This window comes from Oxyura jamaicensis, chromosome 1 (genome assembly GCF_011077185.1).
Source record: "Oxyura jamaicensis isolate SHBP4307 breed ruddy duck chromosome 1, BPBGC_Ojam_1.0, whole genome shotgun sequence".
NCBI lineage: Eukaryota > Metazoa > Chordata > Aves > Anseriformes > Anatidae > Oxyura > Oxyura jamaicensis.
This window is the reverse complement of record NC_048893.1, coordinates 177,699,310-177,722,801: the sequence shown is the minus strand read 5'-3', so window position 1 is coordinate 177,722,801 and position 23,492 is coordinate 177,699,310.

The following is a 23,492-nucleotide window of genomic DNA, read 5'->3' as shown; positions in this document are numbered from 1 at the left end:
CACCTCTCTCCAACCACTCTGGCTGCCATCCTTCAGCATGCACCCTTCCAGTACCAGCTCCCCGGGGGGCATCCACCCAACACTTCCATATGGGCCAAGGTCAGGTCCTGGCTTTAACGTGGGAAAGCTGCATGACCAAGTACAGTCACCTTTATCACCTGCAAAACGCTGACTATGGGAGGATATGAATGCAGAAGGAATCTCAGAGCTGCTTTTGAGCAGGAACATGAGAAGTGCCAGCATGCATACATACATACATACAAGAAAAGATAGCGGAAGCAGCTCCAACAAAATTCCCACTGCCTTTGCATACGGCTGGCACCAAATTTAGGCACACCATTACACCCTCCAAACCAGAGGACAATGTAATGGACAGGATTATACAGAGGTCCCAAAGCAGCAAGACAAGCAGCTGAGTCCCAGCAGCAGTTCCTTTGACCACATGCTATGGGGTCCAACCAAGACTACCCACATACTACCTGATTCCACTGCTACAGATCAGCCCGCTGTGCTGGGCAGGACTCAGATTTCATGTCTGTGTGCTGGGCAGATGTTCTCTGCCTAACCTGGCTCAAACCTGGCACCTAAATCACCGTCTTGAAGCATAAGCTCAATTTCCCTGAGTTTCAGGCTTAATACTCAGGATCCCTACTCTCACATCTCCACGTCTCAGCCACCCCACCCCATAATGAGGCATCTAGAAGTCAGCATTGTGCCTAAATGCACACCCAGGACATTTCTTAACATGCCGAGGATAGAAGCATCACTTTAAAAAGAGATCTTTATTATTGCTGCACTCAACTTTTAGGAGCCCAAACCAAGCTCCCGAGGCATTTAAGAATGCAGAGTTTAAGTCATTTAGTGCTAGAGCAATCAACAGAGAAATCTGGTGATTTGTTTCATGTTGACTGCAGATGAAAACAACTCTACCTTTTGGCACATTTTACAGGGAAAGAGCAGCTTTTCTGGGCCTGCCTACAAAACTGCCCTTCTCCCTGCAAAGGAGACTGCCTTTAACAGCTGGTTGTGAGGGTTCATTTCCCAAAGCATAGGAACGCACCCTGAAATTGCTGCCTCTCCCCCAGTCTCTGTGTTCTCCCAGTCCAACAGACATGTCCTGAAGAGCAGCCCTGCTCTAAAGAGGTAAGCAAAGCCCAAGAGGACTCATGATCAGCTTAAACTCTCATTATTTTCCTGTGGTAAAATATGTACAGTGTCCCAGCCCTCCTGACAGTGGTCTCCAGTGTTTCTCAAGCAACAGCATGAAAAGCACCCAAATTCATTCCTGGTTATTAGGCACACTACCTAATGCTCAGGTACTGCATTCCTTAACCCCTGGGAAATTTTGGTTCAGCTTGTGCCTTAAGTAAAAATGCCTTAGAACATTTCAAAATGAAGCCCCTCAAGCACATTATCCAAACACTAAGAAAAACAAGCAGTTTTCTTTCATGCAACTTTGGAGTCTTTTGCTGTGATATCCTGGTTGCCGCAGGGCCAGCTGACTTCAGAAATGAAGACTGCTCGATATTTCCTAGGATAACTTTCCTGAACAATTACAATTGCCCTCAGGACAAAGGTACCTCTGAAATCCATGTGTTTTTTTTTGTTGTTGTTTTGTTTTGTTTTGTTTTGTTTTGTTTTACCACAGAGGTCAAAAGGAGTGACCATCACAGAGCACTTCTGAATGTTCCCCAACCTTTAAACCCTCTTTGTCTTATCCCGGTCTAGTCTCTGGGAGCAAACACACAGTAATAGCATTAAACCAGTTCTCTGTTGAACAGGTTTGTTTCCTTCCTCCACTGATACACAATACAACTCCCAGCACCAACGCTCCACTATTAAAAAAGGTTGTGAATGCCCAGTAACACCAGAGGCTTCATCTGTTCTCACTTTTTAAGACACTGGAGTACTCTTCAAAACCTTGGTACCTCACGATCAGAGGGAATCTTAGATCCTCTCTTTGTTTTCCTCTTCTGGAAAACCAGTTCACAGGGGGAGGAAACTCTTTCAGCTTTAACTCTCCAAGTATGAAACTTGGAAACACTTTTGGGTGTTTATGAGCAGGGCAGGCACTAAATGGATGCCTGGTACTATTCAACTAAGTACAATTCATCTGAAAAATGTGTGAAAACAATAGAGGTACAAAGTTCCCAGGAATAAAGCTGGCCATTTTTATTATTTTCTTTTTACAGTTGGAAGAGTTAAAGGGGATGCCCTTTTCAATTAAAGATAGTAATACACCCTGTATGTCCCAGAGCCAAAAATTCTCTTTCAGTTCCCAGCAAATACAAGATGGAAAGAATTTCACGAGACATTATCAGAAAGAATTCACAGTGAGATAAACATTTACTTCTTCCATTTGTTTTCATTGAGACTTGACTTGTCACTAATAATTATGACAGAGGATGTGATAAATGTCCGCTCAACATTTGTAAGAACAATATGCTTTACCCAAACATGAGAACACACAGGAAAAAAGGCTAATCATAAACTAATTATTTCTTTCACTAATCATTACTGCTCTGAGTCACTGTTTCTATGAATTGCCTCACTCTTTTTTCTTTTTTTTTTTTTTCTTCAGAAATGAAGGAAAGGAAAAAAAATTGACCTTGTTTTGCTCCTTACTTTGCATCATTCTCTTTTCATGTTCTTATACATATTATTTTTCCTTTCCAAGAGTATGTTGATGTTCCAAACCCATGTTTGAAAGTTCCAACCTTCATAAATCTACTTAATGGCTAAAAGCAGCTAAAAGATCTAAATGTTAACCTGCCTGTGTTTTCATACACATAAAATGTAACGCCTGTGAAGCTACATTCTTTTCAAGGAGTTGGATGGAGCTCGAATGACAATATGGACTCATGCTTTTCTTCTGTTTCACCTACCACTTTTCCAATAGGTAGAAGAGCTCTTCATTTTGCCACAGAGGTAAGACACGCTCTTATTTTGGGTCTGTGCTTTGCTTTCATGTCTCAGCAATGCATAAAACTAGCTGAGCTGACCACCTTGTTACCATTCCCAAATGAAAAACGCATCTGAGAGTTTCACACTTCCTCCTGCCGGGAGAGTGAGAGTCACACCAATAGCCTTGGAAAGCAGGGACCATAGGTAAGAAAGAAAGGTGGTGAGAGGAAACCACACAGGCTCTGTTGGAAGATTACAGTTGTCGGACCAAATACATTTCAAAAACTCACTGTTTTACTGAGTTGAACACATCCTGAGAATATGAAATTGCTTCTTCATGAAATGCCAAGGTTCTTTCATCAATAGGACTGTGTAAAACAACAAAACTGAGTAAACACTTTGGGGTGTTGTAATTAGCAAGAGAGTTTCAAAAACATGAGATACCCATGTTTCTGCTGGGTACGTTCCAACATGGACTCAAATAACCACCTCCATACAGTCCAGAAATGGGACCTCGTACTATGCTGGATGCCTTCAGGTTTTCTAGCTGGCAAGCGGAGTTTCTGTATGCCTTAGGATTTCATCTGCAGTGCTACAGACTTATCTTAAAATACAAATTCCAGATCCTGCACCAGACTGTGTAACTCCTATGATACTAGGTGCTCTCACCTTCTCTTGACTTCCTAGAAAGTGCAGGACACTCTGTGCTTTATAGTAAGATCTCAGCAACTTGCTGGATTTAACCCTTGATAGAAATAGAATTATACTGTTTCTTTGGTAGGAAAATCAGGTAATTCATTCACTTAACATTCAAGAGATGAAAAGTTCTGGATATTGTATGATCTCTTGGGAAAATGGAAAAAAAAAAAAAAAAAAAAAAAAAGAGCAAGGGTAAAATTAACAAATTGCTCTTTAGAAGCTGCACAATCTGACAGTTACATAGCAATTTGGAGTTATTGTCAACAACCCTATCTCCTTGGAGACTGGCTGACGCTGCAGAGAAATATTAGATGGGAAATTAAGGTTAACAAAGGGTTTCCTACTGTTGTTCCTAGTAATATAAGCACTTTACACATCAGTTCTAATTCTGTTGAACCAAGAAAAAGGAAATGGGAGAACAAAATTGAAACAGGGACCATCATTCTACAGCAGAGTTAGCTGACAGAAGCCCCCATTACAATTAGATGTACTTCAACCCCCATAGGCTCATGTTCCCACCAGTAAATTACTGGTGCAGTCTTACCTTACCTGTCTGTACTTCACCAAGTTTGTTGAGGCAATCTTTTGATTACCATTGCCTAAAAGTTCCATGCTTTTGCCACTGACTAAAGTTCAGTAACTTTTTCAGCAATATCTTGTTTCTATTCAAGTAGAAACATGACATGGTCATGCTCTCAAAGACAAGACAAAGTTTACCCAAAAGCTGTCCCAGGCCTGATGCTGAGAGGCAGTGGGCAATGCTGACATGCAATGCCACTGATGCCATGCTTGTTCAGCACTGTTCAGCACCACGTACACCAAATTTTCCAACCGAATATGAACTCAAGCCTCTTGATAACAGTTGTGTTGTGTTCTTTCCAGCAAGGCTCTGACATGAATCAAGCGGAAGACAAAAATACCCATTTCTCTAACAGAGATATATCAATAGTAATGGAAATATTTCAAGAGGTCTAGGAACTCCTTTCCAGTCAGAGCTTATCTTTTCAGCGGTTTTCCCAAAGTACTGCAAAAATGTCATCCAGCACTGAGAAGCTCTCAGGTGTTACATAGAATGAATCAGAGAATGGCTTAGGTTTGATGGGACCTCAAAGATCATCTAGTTCCAACCTCTTTGCCATAGGCAGAGATGCTACTCACTAGATCAGAAATGGTATCAGGTTGCCCGGGGCCTCATCTAACCTGGTCTTGAACACCTCCAGGGATGGGGCATCCACAGCCTCTTTTGGCAAATCTGAGGCAAAATTTCTCTTGGCACATTTTGAGGTCTTATTGCCAAATCCATATTAGCAAGTGTCATTATGGTTCTCCATGTTCTCACGTGCTTTGGGAAAGTGATGGCTATTTTGAATAGTGACCCTTTCATCAGGAGCCTGAGAAGGAGCTAACATTTCCAGGTCAGGCTCCTATCTGAAGATGAAAGGTCCTTGCTGTTGCCCTCATTCACAGCAGGAAGAATCCATCAAACATTGGACACTGAACATTTCTATCACACTGGGGCCAAATGGACCTCAACCATCAAGACTCATGGTCATCCTGTGAGTTCTCTGTTGTTTCTGCAGTTGCATATTTAGTGTATGCAGTGTCTTCCACCACCATGTGTGTAGCCACTGCTGTATGTACTTTCCTCATCCTTTTCATTGCATTAGTCTCTCACAGAATCACAGAATTGTAGGGGTTGGAAGGGACCTCAAGAGGTCATTGGGTCCAACGCCCCTGCCAAAGCAGAATCCCTAGAGAAAATTGCCCAGGTAGGTTTCCAGATGGGTCTTGAATATCTCCAGAGAAGGAGACTCCACGACCTCCTTGGGCAGCCTCTCGTTTCATCTTGCTTCTGGATGGAAAGAAATTCGGAAAAGGACACATCTCTCTGTACAGAATGGTATATGCTGGGTAGAGAGTTGCACACCATGAGCTTTCAGGTGATATCAGTATTATTTAGAACTCAAGGTTTATAAAGTCTGAAATTGTGTAGAACTTTTCTTCCTTCTGAACGGTATAAGGCCAGTTTAACAGAGCGGTGAAAGAGTGGAAACAATGCAGACTGGATAGCACAGAAATGACCTGCCAGTAGCAGGAGAGCTGATTTTGAATGGGAGGGTGAATACACTGGTTAATTTCCTCCAAACTCTTCAAAAATGTCTCTTTCCCAGCCTGTCTTATGTACTATTGACTCAATCTACATCATGCTCCTCTACCCAGTTTATGCCTCTGTATCCCAATGGCCCTAGTCTGTACTCCAGACCATCTGCCCCCCCTTCACTAGTTCCAGTTCTCCTTGGTCATCAGTCCCAGTCTCCCCTTTTCTTCAGCCACATATTTGACCCCTACTGCCTTCCTACCCACCCATCTCTTTGCTAATTCCCTCATCCTCCTAAACTGAATTTCCCCCATTCAGCCTCCCAACACTGAATCTCCCCTCATCACCTGTACCTGCTGAGGTCCTTATTTTACCCCTTCACATTCAGACAAGAAAGCTGTCTCCTCCCTGCTGCTGGGGTGCCAGGAAAAGACCATGAACAGGAAAGCAGTTCTCCTTTCCATTCTCACTTCCAGCTGCTGTTCCCAGCTCAGCCCACAGCAGTTCAAGACACAGCTATGGTAGATTCTTTCCAACCCGTTATAGATGCAGATGCTTTGCAGGGATGGAGCACGCACATTAGATGTTGCCAGGGCTGGAAGATGGCCAGGGACAGTGAGGGATATATGCTCAGGAGATCTGAACTCTAAAAAGTCCTGCAAGTTTCTTCATCAAATTTGGGGAAAATGCACATTCCAAGTGGCTTATAACATGATCAAGCCTGAAGAGATTTTTCACAGGGATGGAAAGATGGAAAAAAACACCTCTGATAGAAAACCAACAATTTCCTATTGCATTTTGAATCTCTGTTACAAAGCACAGGGAAGGATGGAAATGAGAGCATTCAAAAATCACTAAGATGTTAGTAAAGTTTTAAAAAATCTTGAATTTATCTTGAACTGTCTTTGGAAAAAAAAAAAAAAAAAAAAATCTTGGTCTCAATTTTGGTCTCAATTTCTTATTATAGTTACCTGATGGCAGCAGGCACACTGCATTGAAAATTTCAGCCCACATCGTTGAGCTTTGAGGACGTGAGTAATAATTAAAAACAGCCTGGAACTGCCAGGTATCACATGACTTTAATAATAATTAAAGCTACCAGCCCCACCTACAATCACATCCTTAAAAGAATATAAATGAACTGGCCATTTCTAACCTTTTTATTGCTCATTATGGTACATGGTTTTGGTTTTTATTTCCTGTCTGCCACTCTTCTCCAGCACCTCCCATCCCAGCCTGAGTACACCGTGGAAACATCATCCCCAGGCTAAGGGTTAGTATTGTTTTCTAGGACATGTACACAGAAGGTTTCACTACAGCTGGCAGTTTAATGCTGCGGCACGTTGTACAATAACATAGCACTATTTTCAAGCAACCGTGTAGTGCTTCATTCTTCCTGAACCAGCCAAGAGTTTCATTATCTAAATCTGTGTGAGAACACAGGAAACTGTGTTTCCCCAACTCCTGAAATATCTGCCTCAGGAAGGAAGGTATATTGTCTTTTTGATGCCTCTGTTTTGCTTGTGAGGGGGTTCTGTGTGCCTGTTTTGCAACAGCACTACAAAAGCAAACCAATTCAAATCTCCTATGGAAATGCCATGTTTGCGAGACACTTTGCATCCTTTTAACTCAAGAATGACTGGATCTTGAGCATATCTTTAACGTTATCAAAACCTCTGTGATCTGGGAAGCTCCGAAGTGTGACCCGTTTGAGCTACAGTGGGAAATGAACAATATGAAAATGATTCCCTGCATTTCAATCACTCCATATTTTTGTTTCGAGAAAGGGAAATATACTTCCTGAAAGTCTTTCACTAAGTCCAGGACAAAAAAAAAAAAAAAAAAAAAAAAAAAAGCTACTCTAATCTTTCCTTTTAGTATGTGAAAAATAATATCTGCAACAAGGGATGATTTCTATGACCTCTGAAGACATGAAAGCAGAGCTGAAATAATAATGATTACCAAGACTTAAATCTTCCTCATTCTTTGCCTACATAAATTCTACTCAAGGCACCAGGAATTTGATCTGACTAATAAAATGTAAAGATATTGAGATTCAGCACAGTTAGTAAAGTAATACTGAGCAAGTGCAAGTCTCTGACATGATAAATCTCAAGACGCAAACGTAAATTATCAAAATATCTCTGTGAAGTTTAACTTCCTGGACTTACAAGAACGTTAGTTTTATAACACTTCAAAATAGTTCCTGAAAATTATGCACTTTTTTTTTTTTTTTGACTCTCTCCTCTTCATTCTCTAGCAGCAAAAGACACAGTTAGAGAAGCACATACATGTACCCTTGCACACAAGCACACAATGATACCAGCTGGTAAATGAGTTTGAATTTGCACCAATCTAAACTTGCCCTTCAGCTGTTACTCTTGCAAAGTCCTGTCCTCACCAACTTGCAGGCATCTCCCTCTGGTATGTCCATGTCTGATCCCTGGGCCCTGGCCTGTCATGCACGTGCTTCAGTTGGCTGCAGGAAAGGACCCACGTTGCAAGCAAGGCTTGCTACTGGCTGCAGCAGACCTTGGGCTATACCTGGGAAGATTCCTACTTTAAATTCAGGCAGAGATTCAACAGGCAGAGACACGCAAACTTTTAGAGAGTTGTCAGAAAAGGCTGGTAAGTTCCCTTTTGGGCATTGTGTCTGTCCAAAAGGGATGGACAGACAAGTACTCAAGGAGCAGGGCAGAGCAGGTAACTGAATCCACCAAGGTAACAACTCTCTTCCAAAGAAGGATGTGACCAGAAAAAAAAAGACAATGGCAAAAACTGGTCTTTATAGTTGGAAAAATAGTAATGGGGCTCCCAAGCCAGGCTGCAGCCTATCATTTATTCCTGCGGAGGAAGCACAAAGCAGCTGTAAGTGACAGCTCAGCCTTGTGCTCACCAGTCATTCAGGAAATTTTATCCTCACCACCTCTACAAATCTCTAATTTATTAGTCTGAGAGATTTGGCATGTTTCAGCAAGGCTAGTAGGAAAGGATAATACTTCAGAAAGGTGACAAATGGGGGGTTCTTCTTGAGCCCATAAGTTACAGAAATTACAAGAAGTTCCTTAAGCTTCCAGGATACCTTCTCTCCCTTCTACTCATTAGACTGGATAAATATTTCACAGCAACAAAACAAAGCCTAGAAATAGCCCCAGTGTGCACTGATAGTCCATGCCGTTTGTTATCCTCTCTCTCAGCTTACAAAGACAACTTTTTTTTTGTTTTGTTTTGTTAATTACATATATCCATTTTTACACAGAGTCAATATTGCCCTACTGGTATAAAAGAGAAAAATTCTCTGAAAGGCTTAACATAGTGCTTTTGAGCCATGTATATTATCAGCTCAGAAATCTTCCCCACAACAATCTATGGTAAGAAATGAAGAACAAAGAACTCTCTTAAAAGGCTGCCAAATAAGGTAGATAGGACACTCTTTCAGGACTCCTTAATGTGTTTTTTATATTCTCCCATGGATACATTTGTACTTTATAATTCAGTTTCTCCGCTGTCCAATTATCTGCAGACAATTTACTCTTGGGTGGATTATAATAGGTTCTGCTTCAGTTCAGCCAAGACGGAATCGTAGATGTTTGGTACAAGGCCAGCAGCAAAGGAGTGGAAGATTGCTGAAGTATTTTCAGGGTCACTTCTTATTCTGAGCTTCCTACAGTATGTCTAAACATATTGTAATCTTAGCTCTTTATGTTCAGCACATATCCAGGTCCAAGACAGAAATTTTTACTTCCATGATTACTTCAAATGTCTTTGAAATACGAACAATTACCAGCTCACCCTTCATATAGGGTCCAGAAATAATCTACCTTCCCACTCTCAGACCTCGTAACGTCATCATTTCTCATTTTTTCATGACCAGCAGGTAAAGAAAATGCTCTTTAATGACCAACTTATCTGATGTACAGTCTTGGTTTTGATTGTTTTATTTTAACCTTTTCACTTAAGAGGACCATAACCTGGAGGAAAATTCTCTTTAAGTGCCTCTTAAATGACAAGTCTACACTTCACAGTTCAATCAGTGTGATACTGCATGTGCCTGGGAATATACCAAAAGAGGGATAAATTGAATGTATTGAGAGCTCAGTTATTACTGTGCATTAATACCACAGACCTTAACTTCTTTGCAAGTCTCACATGCAGCTTCCTGTAATATTATAAAGTCCCTTTTGTCTTGCACAGAACAGAGTCCGGTACTTTCCTCCTTTTTAAAATATAGTTGACATTTATAATACCATCAAAAGCTTTGAGGTTTTCTGACAAAAGCTCTCAAAGCCTTGCTTCCTGTTCTGATCTACAGGCAGACATCAAATTCACAGCAGAGACACAAGTGCACCAGCAACCCTTCAGTTTCTAAAGGGTTTGTGTGTTTTAAGGGTGTTTTTTTTTTTTTTTTTCCATTTTGTCTCTACTATCATGCACCATTACTACCTGGTTTGAAAATCAGCAGCAAGCTAGTCATAAAACGTTCCTCAAGTGAATGAAGGCTTTCAAAGTATTATCTGTCAGACATGGATATGCTCTTGGAGCCTCTGAATGGCTCTTTTCATTGTCTGGTTTGCTTTTTGTCATCCTCTTTCCATCAGAGCTAAGTTTGCTGTCTTGGGAGGCCAATGTGGCAATTGACACTGTGCATCATGATGTAGTAAGCCAGAAGTGATCTGGGTGGTGAGAGCCCTTATGCCGGAGCAGAAGGCTCCCCCTGCTAGCCCAAACAGGGCAAAATCAGGTGGACATGGCCCACCAGATTCACACACACAGCACAGGCACAGTATCAGAGGCTTCCTCCAGATTTGCAGTGCCCATCTGGCAAGAGCACCCAGCTGCGTAGGTGTGCAGGGTGACATGTGCTTTGGATCCTGCTAGCAGAGACACGCCTGGTGCCTCCCACGAAGAGCACCCAACTTGCTCACAAACAACTATCCTGGAGAGCAAATATCCCATCCCCTCTGCAGGTTTCACGACATTTTTGAGTTTCCTATTGTTCCCAGAGAAATAACTCCTGGATTATAACCCTGTTTGGTGGAGTACCTCTCCCTAGAGCAAGGAATATGTTGATTCTGTGAATAATGGAAGGACCTTGGCAATAGCTTCCACCGGATAATATCCATTTCCTCCCACTAAACAACTCCATTTCCATCATAAAATATCCTTAGAAGGATATTTTTCATTTAGATAGCTGTGCTGCCTCCAAGATCAACCAGTCAGACAGGTCTACAGGTTTCTTCCTTTGTTTCTGAAATCTTTTTAGCCTGATACACCCTTATAACCCAAAGGCACAACTAAAAATCCAATATACACAACATCATTAAATCCTTTGCAAAGGATTTAACTTCAGGACAATAAGCTAATGTAGTCAGTGGGCTAACATAAGCTAAGTTGGCTTTCACTGCTTAGCTTCTGGCAGTGACTCTGCCTACCTGTTTGGTACTGTTTACATTGTAGATGGCCTCTTAATTACGCCTCCAAAAAATCTAGCAGTATATCTTGGTCCACACCCTTTTTTACAGCAAACTGCAATGCCTTTCAGTGCCTCTAAGTGACTGTTTTGTGGTAATTAGACCTGTTTTGCAGAGGTCTACAGGCTGCAAAGAGCTAAGGCACACAGTTCATTGCTGTTCAGAGCTCATTCCTAGGTCCCAGGTGATCGTGCCACAGAGTGAAAGGGCAGTGTTCAAAGGAGCTGAAGAAGGTGGGCTACCACCAGCATGCACATCAGCATCATATCATCTTCCCCAGTGTAAGAGAAGACATCAAATTGCAGCTTGGAAATAAGATGTGCCAGTGAAATACAAGGTATATAAGGTATATACCATATAAGGTATTTTGCTGGGCACTAGCAGTTGGACCAGGAAGACAAAAGATAAAGAAAAAAATAAAATGCATGATAAAATCAATAAAATGCATGATAAGTTTCATCAAAACTGGTAATGTCAAAATGTCAATGTCAATAACCATTGAGCAACTGTCTTAAGGCATGCTCCATAGGCAGAGAGACCCCTCAGGTACCTGTGACTCTGAGAGATGATGCAAGCTTGCAGTAATACACTTAGGCAAAAAAACAAATGTACACATTGGATGTATGTACAGGCCAGTACTACATCTGTGCTAGGAACTATGTGACTGCTGCTGATTCAGTGTACTGAGCTCTTATGTCAAGGGGATCACTGGAAATCAGAGAAGAACTCCAAGAATGAATGAAGAGCTTAAAAAACGTGCCTTATGAAGAATCCTGTCAATCACTCCAAATCATTCCTCATAGAAGACTGAGAAAACCACAGTATTTACCAGGGAACAGAATTTTATCCACTCTATCAGAAAATATTAGGACAAGGGTTGAATGCAGAAATTAGCCAAGTGGTCTAGCATCTACATCAATGTTGGTCATTTCAGATTCCCTTTATAGTCAACAGACCAACATATGGTCTTAAAGTATGCAGTTCATCTACCCCCATTTGAGGGGTGTAGGTCTATCTTAAAGTATGCAGTTCATCTACCCCCATTTGAGGGGTGTAGGTCTAACTTAGGATGAAATATATTATACCTCAAAAGTGCTTATATCTCTTCATTGACCAGATACAGAATCTGGAAGGGAAACAAGCTTGGATCTAGATATCCATGTTGTAGACATTTGAAGCGGGGAGGAAGAAAACCCACATAGCCTGAAGGAAATCAGATTCAGCTTTGGCAACTATTAAGCACTGGGACAACATACCAAGGGGCAGAGTAGATTTTCCTTCAGCAACAGCATCTAAATTGGGTTTAGAAGGTGTACTGCTGTTTTGACAAGTCCCATGGCTGCACTGTGCAGGTGGACAGACAGCACTGCTGTGGTGCTTCCTTCTGGCCTTCCATCAGTCCCCTCTTAGCTAAATTTCATGCAAGGCAGCTTGAATTCTTCACATGAGAGATTCACTTTATTTACACCATCAACCTTTGTTCACTGCCTATTGGAATGAAATAGTGTCTATGCTATGCAGATTTAAATGAACACTGTGTGCCTCTATACACATGCATAAACACATGCATTTAATATACACACACACACTCAGTTTTCACATTTATGTCTGAATCTTGATCAGTAATGAACAAGCTAGAAATGTCTGTACACTCCAGTATACTCGGATCTATGCTGTTGGTGTCTTCCTTCATCAAGCCAATCCTTGCTTCAGAAGAGTAGCAGTTTCCACCTAGACATTTACAGTGTTCAAGTACCAGTTCTCTAATACGCAGAACAAGAAAAAAAAAAAAAAAAAAAAAAAAAGTGAGGTTTGTGGATACTGTTTATTGGCCCCCCTCGAAGTGGTGACCATTTTCCTCAACCCAGAGAGGCATAACTACAGCAGAAACACATCAGAAATAAAAGACTGTTCAAATTCTTTTGCAATCACTGTCTATGTCAGCAACTAGACTTAAAGTCTTTCTATCATTTCTTCTTGATTTGTCCATGTTCCTGGCAAAAACTGAGTTTGTTAAAGAAGATACTTATAAAGTCCAGTCTAGCATCTCCAATAACAACACTCACACCAGTTATTTGTTTGTCTGCTTGTTTCCACCTCAGCATAAGGCAGAGGCCAGATGGAAAGCAGGAATTAGCTAGGCCAGTTCACTTCTGGTGTTGCAACTTTGTGGGAGGGAACACTTGCTCTCACTGCTGTAAATTAGGGAGAATAATTCCCTCATCTCTGGCTGGGGTGGAGCTGCCACGGAATTGCACACCTTTGCCTTCTGAAACCCAGCCAAGGGCTATTACAGCTCCATGTGTGACCAAGAGGCAAAACATCAGCTCAACCTGTCCAAGCTAGCTTGGCACTGGGACTCTCACTGTCTCAGCAGCCCAAGGAACAAAGATAATAAAACAATGGGGTAAAAAAAATAAAAAGAAAAGAAATGGAAAAAAAAAAAAAAAAAGTGACATGACTAGTTTCAAAGTACCAAATGAAATCTGCTTTTCAGTGCAGCGTGTAGCTCAGATTCATTGTGTCACTGTTATACCAAATAAGAACAGCTGCCGACCAAGAGACAAATCCACTAACAAATGTTTGAGCCGCCACAGGGAGAGGATAGTGTTACTAAGAAAAATTGCTTGGAACAGAGGATGTCTGGTCACTTTCTATATTGCCAGGTGACAAAATAATGTATTGCAAGCCAAGGAGTTTTCAGGCATTTTTTCCACCTGTGTTTTTTCAAAACTGCAAGTTAGCTCAAACACCTGCTGCATTTATCATCTCTGTCCCTTGGAAATATTGGGGACTGGCCAAAGGCTCCTTCATTTCTTCTGTGCAAGGTGCTTGTACCACACCAACCTCTTCTCTACTCTGTGCACAAAGAAGAGAGGGAAGCTCTAGTCTAAGGAAGTGGCCTCTGTAGGAACAACATACAGGAATATACATGTACTTTCATCTGAAGAACTCAAAACATTTAGAATCTTTCATTAATTAAGCTCCTAAAACCTTCTGTGAAACAGGTAGGAACACCCATGGCCCTGGGGACACTGTAGGAACTCTGGAGTCATTTATACTATTTTTTTCTTTTAACATCCCATTTAGGCTGAGAGTGAGCTGGCTAGAAGCTAAACAAATGCTGAATGTGAGCCCTTAAAACTGGAACACATTTGTGGATTTAGCAGATTAAATTTTCCAACAAATGCAGTTTTATAGCATAAAGTCTCCAAAGCTGAACATCTCAGACCTAAAGACATTGGGCTTAACCTATGCCCAAAGGTCCCTAAGCACCTGATAGACTTCACAGCTGCTGAGTTTTATTGCTAGAACCAGACAGTTCAAACTGAGGACATCAGCCAGTTTAATAAAAGCACAGCAAAACATCCCAACAGTGACCTATTCCAAGTATCATGTGTTATGGGCATGCTCATGCCTTATCACAAAGTCATGTTTGAACAGGTCATTAGACTGGAAACAGCAGCTTGCTACACCTGGTTGTACTCCTGGAGAAGGAACCTGAGGAGGAAAAAGCCTTAGTCTTCTCTTTTTTTGGAGGCTTTTATCTCCAAAAGAATTATGAAGAGCTGGGGGTAAATCTGAGCATTGGGCTCCATACAGATAGTCTTATTTTGCATGGCTCCATCCAATTCTGAAAGTAAAGTGCCTCCTAGAAAACCTTCTACATAGCAAAGTATGTACGTCTTTGTTTCTCCTAATTTCTCTAGGGGGTTAAATTGTGAACCAGAGGCCTCATAGAGTGTGTGGGGGTGTGAGGGCATGTCAACTGCCATGAACTCTCTGAAATAAATGGGAATGTGATGGCCAGCACCATAAACAGGGCTGAACTTTTCAAAGCAGCGTTGGAAGAACAAGCACCAGGGAGTCTCCATGCCAAGAGTAAGTTCAGACCCCCAAATCAGAAAGAAGTTTCTTGGAAAATTTAAGCTGCTAAATCCACGAATGTCTTCCAGTTTTAAGGGCTCAGATTCAGCATTTGTTTAGCTTCCAGCCATTTCACTCTCAACTGAAATAGGTTGGTAGGAGGAAAAAAAAAAAAAAAAAAAAAAAAAAAAAGAGCAAATTACTCCAAAGCTGCTACACCAGAAGCACTGGTTGGAGTACTCTTGATCAAATGGACATAAATTTGCAGACGAAAAAATGTGGAGGGCATGGGTGAAGTAATATTTAAACCATAGTCCTTATGGGCTCTTAAAAGTGTGAAAGCTTCCTTGTTCAGCCAGTGCTCTTTTTCACTTACATTCACAAGCACAGTCATAAATACATGTAGGTCACAGTGTAAGTCTCAGCACCTATCCTGTAGACTGGGTAGTAATGCCTGGGTTTCCCTGTGCCTTGCTCTAGAGGAAATGCTGACCTAGCACAGTTCCATCACTAAGCCTTAGCTGCTCTTCTCCAACTCAGTAATGCTCAGGCCCTCTTCCCTGGTGAGTTATTTTTTGACTGAATCACTCCACTGGTACCACTCTCCCACTCTCACATTGTGAATGTCCATACCCGGTGTCAGATTCTTCCAGCAACTAAAAAGGTGGTCACTTGCCTGGTGCACACCTCATTGGAAAGGTTCACACCTGATTAACCACACAAACACTATTAAGGACTCTTCCAGGAGCTGGGATTCCTGGTTTCCCAGCAGCCTGGTGACCAAACACTCACCATGCTTAGTCTAGACTATGCATTTATACAGGACTGTTAACACACTCATTAATATTATACAGTCACATGTACAGCGACAAATGCATGTATCAAGCTCATTGCTTTGGGTGCATTATAAGTTTTGGCATTACGACTGTACACCACCACATGGGAGTGACTGCCTCAGAAGCTGTTTTGCTTGGACTTGTGTTCGAGAGCATGCTGCACCAGAAATTTTTGCTGGCTTTCTGCACCACAGTAGCTCTCAGACCGGGGACATCTTGCCCAGCCACTGGGTGAACGCCTGGTACCTCTTCTCAGCTTGCTCTGCTCTGCATTGACCAGCAGCTTGCCCTATCCTCCTCCCTCCAAGTCTGCACCTTCCTAACCCCATTTAATTTACTTCTATTCCTTTCTACAACTCTTGCCCTTACAGTCTTCCTTCCCTTTAGCTTCTCTTTTCTACACATACCAAATACAAATAAAAAAGTTTTGGATCGTAACACTTGTTGCCAGCGAGCTACTCAATCAATTTATTTGTTTTCCCTTTCCCACCCTGTTTCCCTTTTTGCAACAAAGACCATAAAGGCTGCAAGTCATAAATGATTTTCTGGAGTAGATTTTTCCAACACGCACCCCAGTGGGGCCTCATTCTGCCATATATGATGTTGAAAAGTAGTGTTGCAAAACTCCCCAAAAAGGGAAGGATCATAGGAACATGAATTAAACCAGGTGTCCAAAAGCCTAGCACCTCTTGATTTCCATCATCTGTCAAGGACTATGTTCGTATCTCTGCTCCACATTACTGATGGATTCATTTCTGCTTGTGTCATGCTAAAAGTAAGTTGACCATTTATCTCGATATACCTAATAACGAGGTGTACTTTGTTCAAATACACAGCTAAAGTATGTTTCAGAATTGTCTGTAACCCAAAAGAGCTTGAATGAATACAGATTTTTTTAATTTAAATTCACTGATCAGAGAGATTCTTTTTTCTCATTTTGAGAAAAATAAGTGAAAAATCCCTGCCTTTTCATTAGACCTGTTCCTATCAATATAACAGAATCCATTCCACCTGAGCAATAAGCAAATAATTTTAAAACACAGTAAATGCATCTTGAACTAAACACTTCTAGAACTTAAAACACCATGAAAAATGAGAGAAATGGGTCGGGTTTTTTTCAACAGAGATCACCCCAAGAAAATTTGGCTACTATACTCCCAGAGCAGCCTGTAACTTCAGTGGGACTGGAACCTGAAGTTGCAGGCTGCTCTCACAGACGCTGAGCACAATTTATAATATCTGCCCCACCAAAACCTGAACACTCAGAATCAAGGACCATCCAACCTACAGCCTTTGATGAGTGCTTTCCAACTGGGTGAGTTAAATCGTTAGGACGAAAACAAAATCGAGGACTTTGTGCTGAGGGTCAGGTCTCTCACTGGGCAGCTCCTGAGCGCTTGCGCTGGAGGGGCAGCTTACAAAATTGGAGCAGCCCTTGGCGCCGGGGGTGGCCAAGGCTGTGGCAGTGAGCTGGGCAAGCCTTCGTTTGCCAAGGTTCGTGCTCTGCCCTTGCCCTGTGGTCACATTCCAGCAATTAGCACGGCAGCGTCAGAGACATGGAGAGAGGAGAGCTGCCTGCCTGAGACCCCGCACCGGCAGGTCTACCAGCTGGGCTTCATCTCCTTGGCTGCCTGAAACAGCTTTGTATCATCACTCAGTTAACTAATGCACAAAACACAACTGGGAGGTTGGTATGCGAATGCCTCCTACAGTGGAGAATTATGAGGCCTTCCTCAGTCGAATTGTGAAGATGCCCAGAAACGTGGTGAATAAGGGGGCTGTCACGGCCAGCTGCGTCACCAGGCCCCTTTATGTGGCCAGAGGCTCTTACAAGAAGTCATAATTCTGCTTGGTAGAAGTTACCATTTCTCCACACAGCTGCAGTAAATGACTGTCTGAACACCACCACACCATTGTCCATGGGGAAAAAAATAAAAGAAAAAAGGAAGAAGAACAAACCGATATAAATCACGTCTACATTAAGGTTATTTAGTGGGAATAGGCTCAAACTTTTCACTTTGCATTTGGAATAGCCTCAGAGCGTCTGCACAGCTTCTTGAGTGGGTGGCAGAGAGCATCCTGAACCTCTCACAATGACCTCAATGCATCTTCACATTTCTAATGGCTAACACAGCTGAAACAGGGTTCAGGACAAAACAGAAAACTTTGAGAGACACAGCAACCTTCAAAACCAGTCATAGAAAACCCATTATTTATTACAAATTTGCAAAGTTGCAAGCTTTTCCAGAACAGGAACATTTTTATCATGCTTGGAAAGTTCTTCACATCTTGTAGACACTGCTAATAAAAGCAAGTAAAAGAAAAGTTGCTAATTGATAGTAGATGGCAATACAAATAGTAAGCAGCCCTTGATGCCCAGTCTGTGACATTGCACATGTTTTGAGGGTCACGAAGGCATTGCCAAACCTACCATCAAGGAGACAAAAAAAAAAGACAGAAGAGCGAAGGAATCTGCTTCAAAAGCCTAAGTAGTGCTTTATAAATTGCATGGTTCTCTGTTATTCAATTTGCAATACATTTTAAAAGTCCAGGTTTCAGTCAGTTGAGGTGCCAAATATTAAGTCAATTGAAACAACCTACAGGTTGCATTTATGGAGTTTTAGATAACTACATTCACTTTTAATGGTTGAACTTTAGAGAAAATAACCACTTGCTCTTGAAGGGAACATACAGAGGTGACAGCTTTCTTAAAAATTCTTTTTGAATGTTTTGAGAAGAGTCAGCATTGATCAGACTTCACATTTCAAAGCTTCACAGAGGAAGCAGCTTTGGACACAGATCTAAGGAAAGAAAGCTACGTTTGCAATGCATATGGCAGTCCATTAGCATTATATTTTCAACACTTGAGTGAAGTCTGTGATTTCCTGCATGTTGGCTGGTGAGCTACAGCATAAATTCACTCTCACCCAGTATTTATAGCTGCTGGCATTCAAGACTCAGTTGTGATGTCTACTCAGTATCTCTTCACATGAAATCCTATAACGGACTGTCTCAGCTATATGCAGGATAACAAGCCTTATTCTCTCCTTGCATCTTTAGGTCAGCATTCCTTAATCAGTTGCAGTGAGTTAACAAGTTTGGTGTCATTCTGTTAACATGCAAAGGAAAGAGTTCAAACTATGGATCCAGCAAGAAAATGCTGTTCTCTCCTCCAGAAAAACTCCATTCTACATCATTAAAATATTTAGAAAGAGATAAAACTGCATATTTCACACACATTTCTCTTCTGGCTGACCTCAGCTGTCATCACAGGATAAGCTGCTACCACTGATACACCGTTACTTCCAGACCCGTTCTTCTAGGCTCACTGTCCAATATCACTGTTGGCTACCTTTGAAAGGCTTTCAGGTGCCCAAATGAATGACTTTAACCCCTTACATACGTACAAAAACAACAACAACAACAAAAAAAAGTAGTGCTTTAGTCATCAGTGTAGGGAAGAGGCTGGGATATGTAACAAGATTTTATCCTTGCCTTGAGAACAACCTGCATAGAATTGCTTGGGAAGAATGCAGATTTTTTTTTTCCCTTATCCTCTCTCTTCCTTCGCCCTAAAAGCTTTTAAATCTAGCTGGGTAATTTGCATTTGCTACATCACAACTTGGTAGGGTGACAACATAATCTCATTTGGTGTCTTTCCATGAAAGGTATCAAAAAAGTCTCCCAGTGCAGAGAGAGCCAGTCTGTGGCCACTGCCAGAGACCTGAGAAAGTCCACGTAGCTGTTTGAAAACTCCTCACAGAAGAGTTTCAGGCAGCTGTTTTTGTCTGTACCTATTCCCAGCACAACGAAGAAGGTGAAGACAATCTTGCCAGGTCAGATCAAAGGTCTTACACCAATATCCTGCCCCTGGTAGTGACCAGCAGCGGATGCGTAGGTGAAAGGAGCGTAAGCAACTGGCCATGGACTGAGTAATCCCTTCCCTGGTACATGCTCCAAGCTTCCAGCAACTGGCTGTTTAGAGACTTCCTGAGCTAGAGGCTGCATCCGGACCATTGTGTTTAACAGCCACCGATGGACCTATCTTCTATTAATTCATATAATCCTTTTCTTGAATCCATTTATACTTTTGGCCTCCACAACATCCCGTGGCTACAAGGTACAAAATATAATTATGTACTCTGTGAAAAATTACTTCCTTTTGTTTGTTTTAAACCTGTTGCCTGATCATGTCATTGGGTGCCTCCGTGTCCTGAGAAATACTGATTAATCATTTTTTTTATTCACCTTCTCCACAGCTTCCACAGTTTTACAAACCTCTACCACCTCACTCACCTGTACTCACCCTCAACTCCTTTTTTTTTTCTTTTTAGTCTCTGTTCCTGACTCTTTGTAGCCCCACAATACCATCTTTGAAAATCAAATGGCATGCAGTATTTATGACACAGGCACATTCTGCATGCAAAGAGAGGCACAACAGAGGTTTTCTATTATTGTCCCACGCAGTTATGCTTTTTCTTTTTGTCCACAGCTAACAGTGAGTTGAGACTTGCCAGATATCTTTCCAATGACTCTAAGATCTTTCTTACTGTTGTAGCAGCTCATCCAGCTTTAAGCATCCTTATCTGCTAGGCTCACTTTTCCCTTCTTCCCTGAGCATTATTTCACATTTATCAACACTTAATTGTATCTGCCATTGTATCACCTAGTCACTGAATATCCTGGAACTCTTCCACAATTCTTGGCAGAGCCTGACACGTCAATGTCCTATATGATGCTCAGCAATTTAGGTCATCAAACGCTTCTGCTGATTTTTCAAACTCACTGATCAGCACATATCGTTGCAGGAAGGCACGGGTAGTTTGGTCTGTTTGGAAAATCCAAGTACTATTTGCACTCAGGTAGCCAGCCCTCTGAAGCAGTTGCAGGTGCTGACCCATATGACATCCCATTTCTCTCAGGAACTTCACTGAGGGAAATTCCTGAAGACACTGGAAAACCACACAGGTATGTAGATCAGCCTTGTTCTCATGCCACATTTGTGAAGCACAGCCCCCCCCCCCCCCCCCCCCCCCCCCCCAGCAGAGACATGGCTGCCGTTTCCCCCATCACTCCATGATGCTGCCAACTCTGTATTACACATGCCGTGAAGTTACCTTGTGTGGAAGTCAAACCCAGCTCCTGAGATCATGCTAGAACCCATTCCAAAGGTTGGCATCATCATTTTTTTTTTACTTTATTTATCTAGCACTCAGTCCTATCTAAGCAACAGCTCTCACAGCAGTTATATTGAAGTCCAGCATATTTAATGCTATTATATTCAACATTACTATTCTTTATTATTTTTGGAGTGAATATAAGCCTCATTCACTTGTTGTTCTGCTTGGTCACCAACAGGCACTCAGTTTGCTGTGCTTACCACACACAACAGGACCACTGTGATGAATATAACCAGCCAGTGCCTCACCACCCTCTGAGTGAAGAATTTCCTCCTAACCTCTAATCCAAATCTCCCCTCTTTTATCTTTAAACCACTCCCCCTCGTAAGTCCCCATAAGTCCCCTTTAAGTACTGAAAGGCCACAATGAGATGACCCTGAAGCCTTCTCTTCTCCAGGCTGAACATCCCCAGCCCTCTCAACCTTTCCTTGTAGGAGAGGTGCTCCAGCCCCTTGGTCATCTTTGTGGCCCTCCTCTGGCAGAGAGGGCCTGCAGAAACCCAGCTCTGAAAGCCCTCCAGTGAAAGCCCCACTGCACGGATGGGGGCTCAGTGCAGGGGTTAAAGCACATTGAGGCAGCGTGGGAGAGGGCCAGTGGTGGGTGGGACAAGATGTCTCACCTCAAAGGGCTCCTGGAGTCACCTGTGGAGTGAATCGACCTTGGCTTTGGGGCTCATTTGGCTGTTAATTTGATAGCTCTGTTGAGGAGGTTGGAGGAGGAGGAGAGGGTAAAGAACCTCCTCATTGCAGGTCAGCCATCGAGGTTGTGGATGAAAGAAGGGCCTGAGGTCTTGCATTGCTGAACTGCTCTAAGCAGGGGCAGGAAGGAAAAAAAATAATACTCCTCTCAAGTGCTCTAACTTGATGGGGTGAAGGGGGTAGAAAGGGAGGAGCAGGAAGTGGTAACTTATTTGGACTCCTGAGATGAGACTCAGCTTTCAGAGGGTTTCACAACTCATCATTTGTTTTCACCTGGTCAGAAAGTCCCAAGCAGTACATTGGCCCAGGACGTTGTGCAGTGTGTGGCTGCTACTGGACACAACTTCAAAAAGCAATAGTAATGAAGCTCTTTTCCTGCTAGGTTTGAGCCCTTCACCCCAGAGAAATCCAGCCTCCTCTCCCCTTTAAAACAATCACATTCCCTGTTCTGTCAGCCAGGAAAGAACTTAGAATACTTGCAAGAATTCTCATCCCCCACTCCTTTGCAATTCGTATACATGCACTTCTGTGATGGTTTTTTCATGTTCAGCTGCAATCCTCAGGCTTCAGCAAAATTGAAGGCAGTTGAATACTTCATAAACAATTTACATATCCTTGCCAAACTCTGTATTTCCCTGGGAATGCAGCAAAGCTCTTGTGCATGCCCTGTGCCGTTGCCTGTTCAGGTAATGTCACTCTAGGGCACTGAGAAGGAAATGCAACCATTTGTAAAGGCCTCTGCATTTAGGGATAGCAAGAGCAGCTATTGATGAGCACACAGCAAGGATATAAGACGTTGAGGCTCCAAGCTATGAACAGGCTCTTTGTCTGATTCTTCACTCCGCAGCCCTGTGCCCATCAGAAGCTTCCTCCAGACGCACTGCACAAAGCCCTCATCCCTTTTCCCACCATCTCAGTGATAAACACCCACTCAAGAAGTTTAATCGCAAAAAAAAACATGCAAAATTTCTGAGTGCCCCAGGGTCCAACAGCAAGCAGAAAAACATAACATAAAATAGGATGGGGCGCTGCCACTGCCTCCTCAGTTTAGCTATCATTCTGGCACATGCCAGAACATTACCCCAGGCAAAAACATCAGCAGGTAATGAACAGGGATTTGCATGCAATTCCACCAGTGGTCATGACCACAGGCACTGCTCCATGCAAGTTTTTCCTTCTCAGGATCTTCACAAAACCCATCTTCACACACCAGCTGAACGATAACTGGCTGCAACATCTACAGCTATTTGTACTTTTAATTGGATTATCAATTGACATGACATAATAGCTGATGTTTCTGCACAAAAACATGTTTATTACATTGATGCAGGACTGACTCAGAGCACAAGGATGCTTTGAGGTTTCTATGCTTGATCAGCAAATTCAAATCCCTCTTTGCCAGATTGGCATAAATTGCTCACCGGTCCCTTCCCAAGAGACAAGCTTTGACTATCTCTCCCAACAGCAGTAACTACTCATGTACCAATTAGATGCACATCCTTTCCAACAACGGCTTCGCAAACACGCAGATGGAGTATCTCTGGATCTTAACTACCCTCCCATTCCAGAAGTGAGGCTTTTCAAAACATCGGTGAAGATACCCTCAGCTTCTTGTTTTTCCCCAACATGCAAAAAAAAAACCCCTCCAGAATGTATACTGAAGAAAAAGGGGTAAAGCTAAAATAAGGATGTGAAATACACGGGAAAATTACTCTTAAAATATCTTAAGGTCTTTCTGG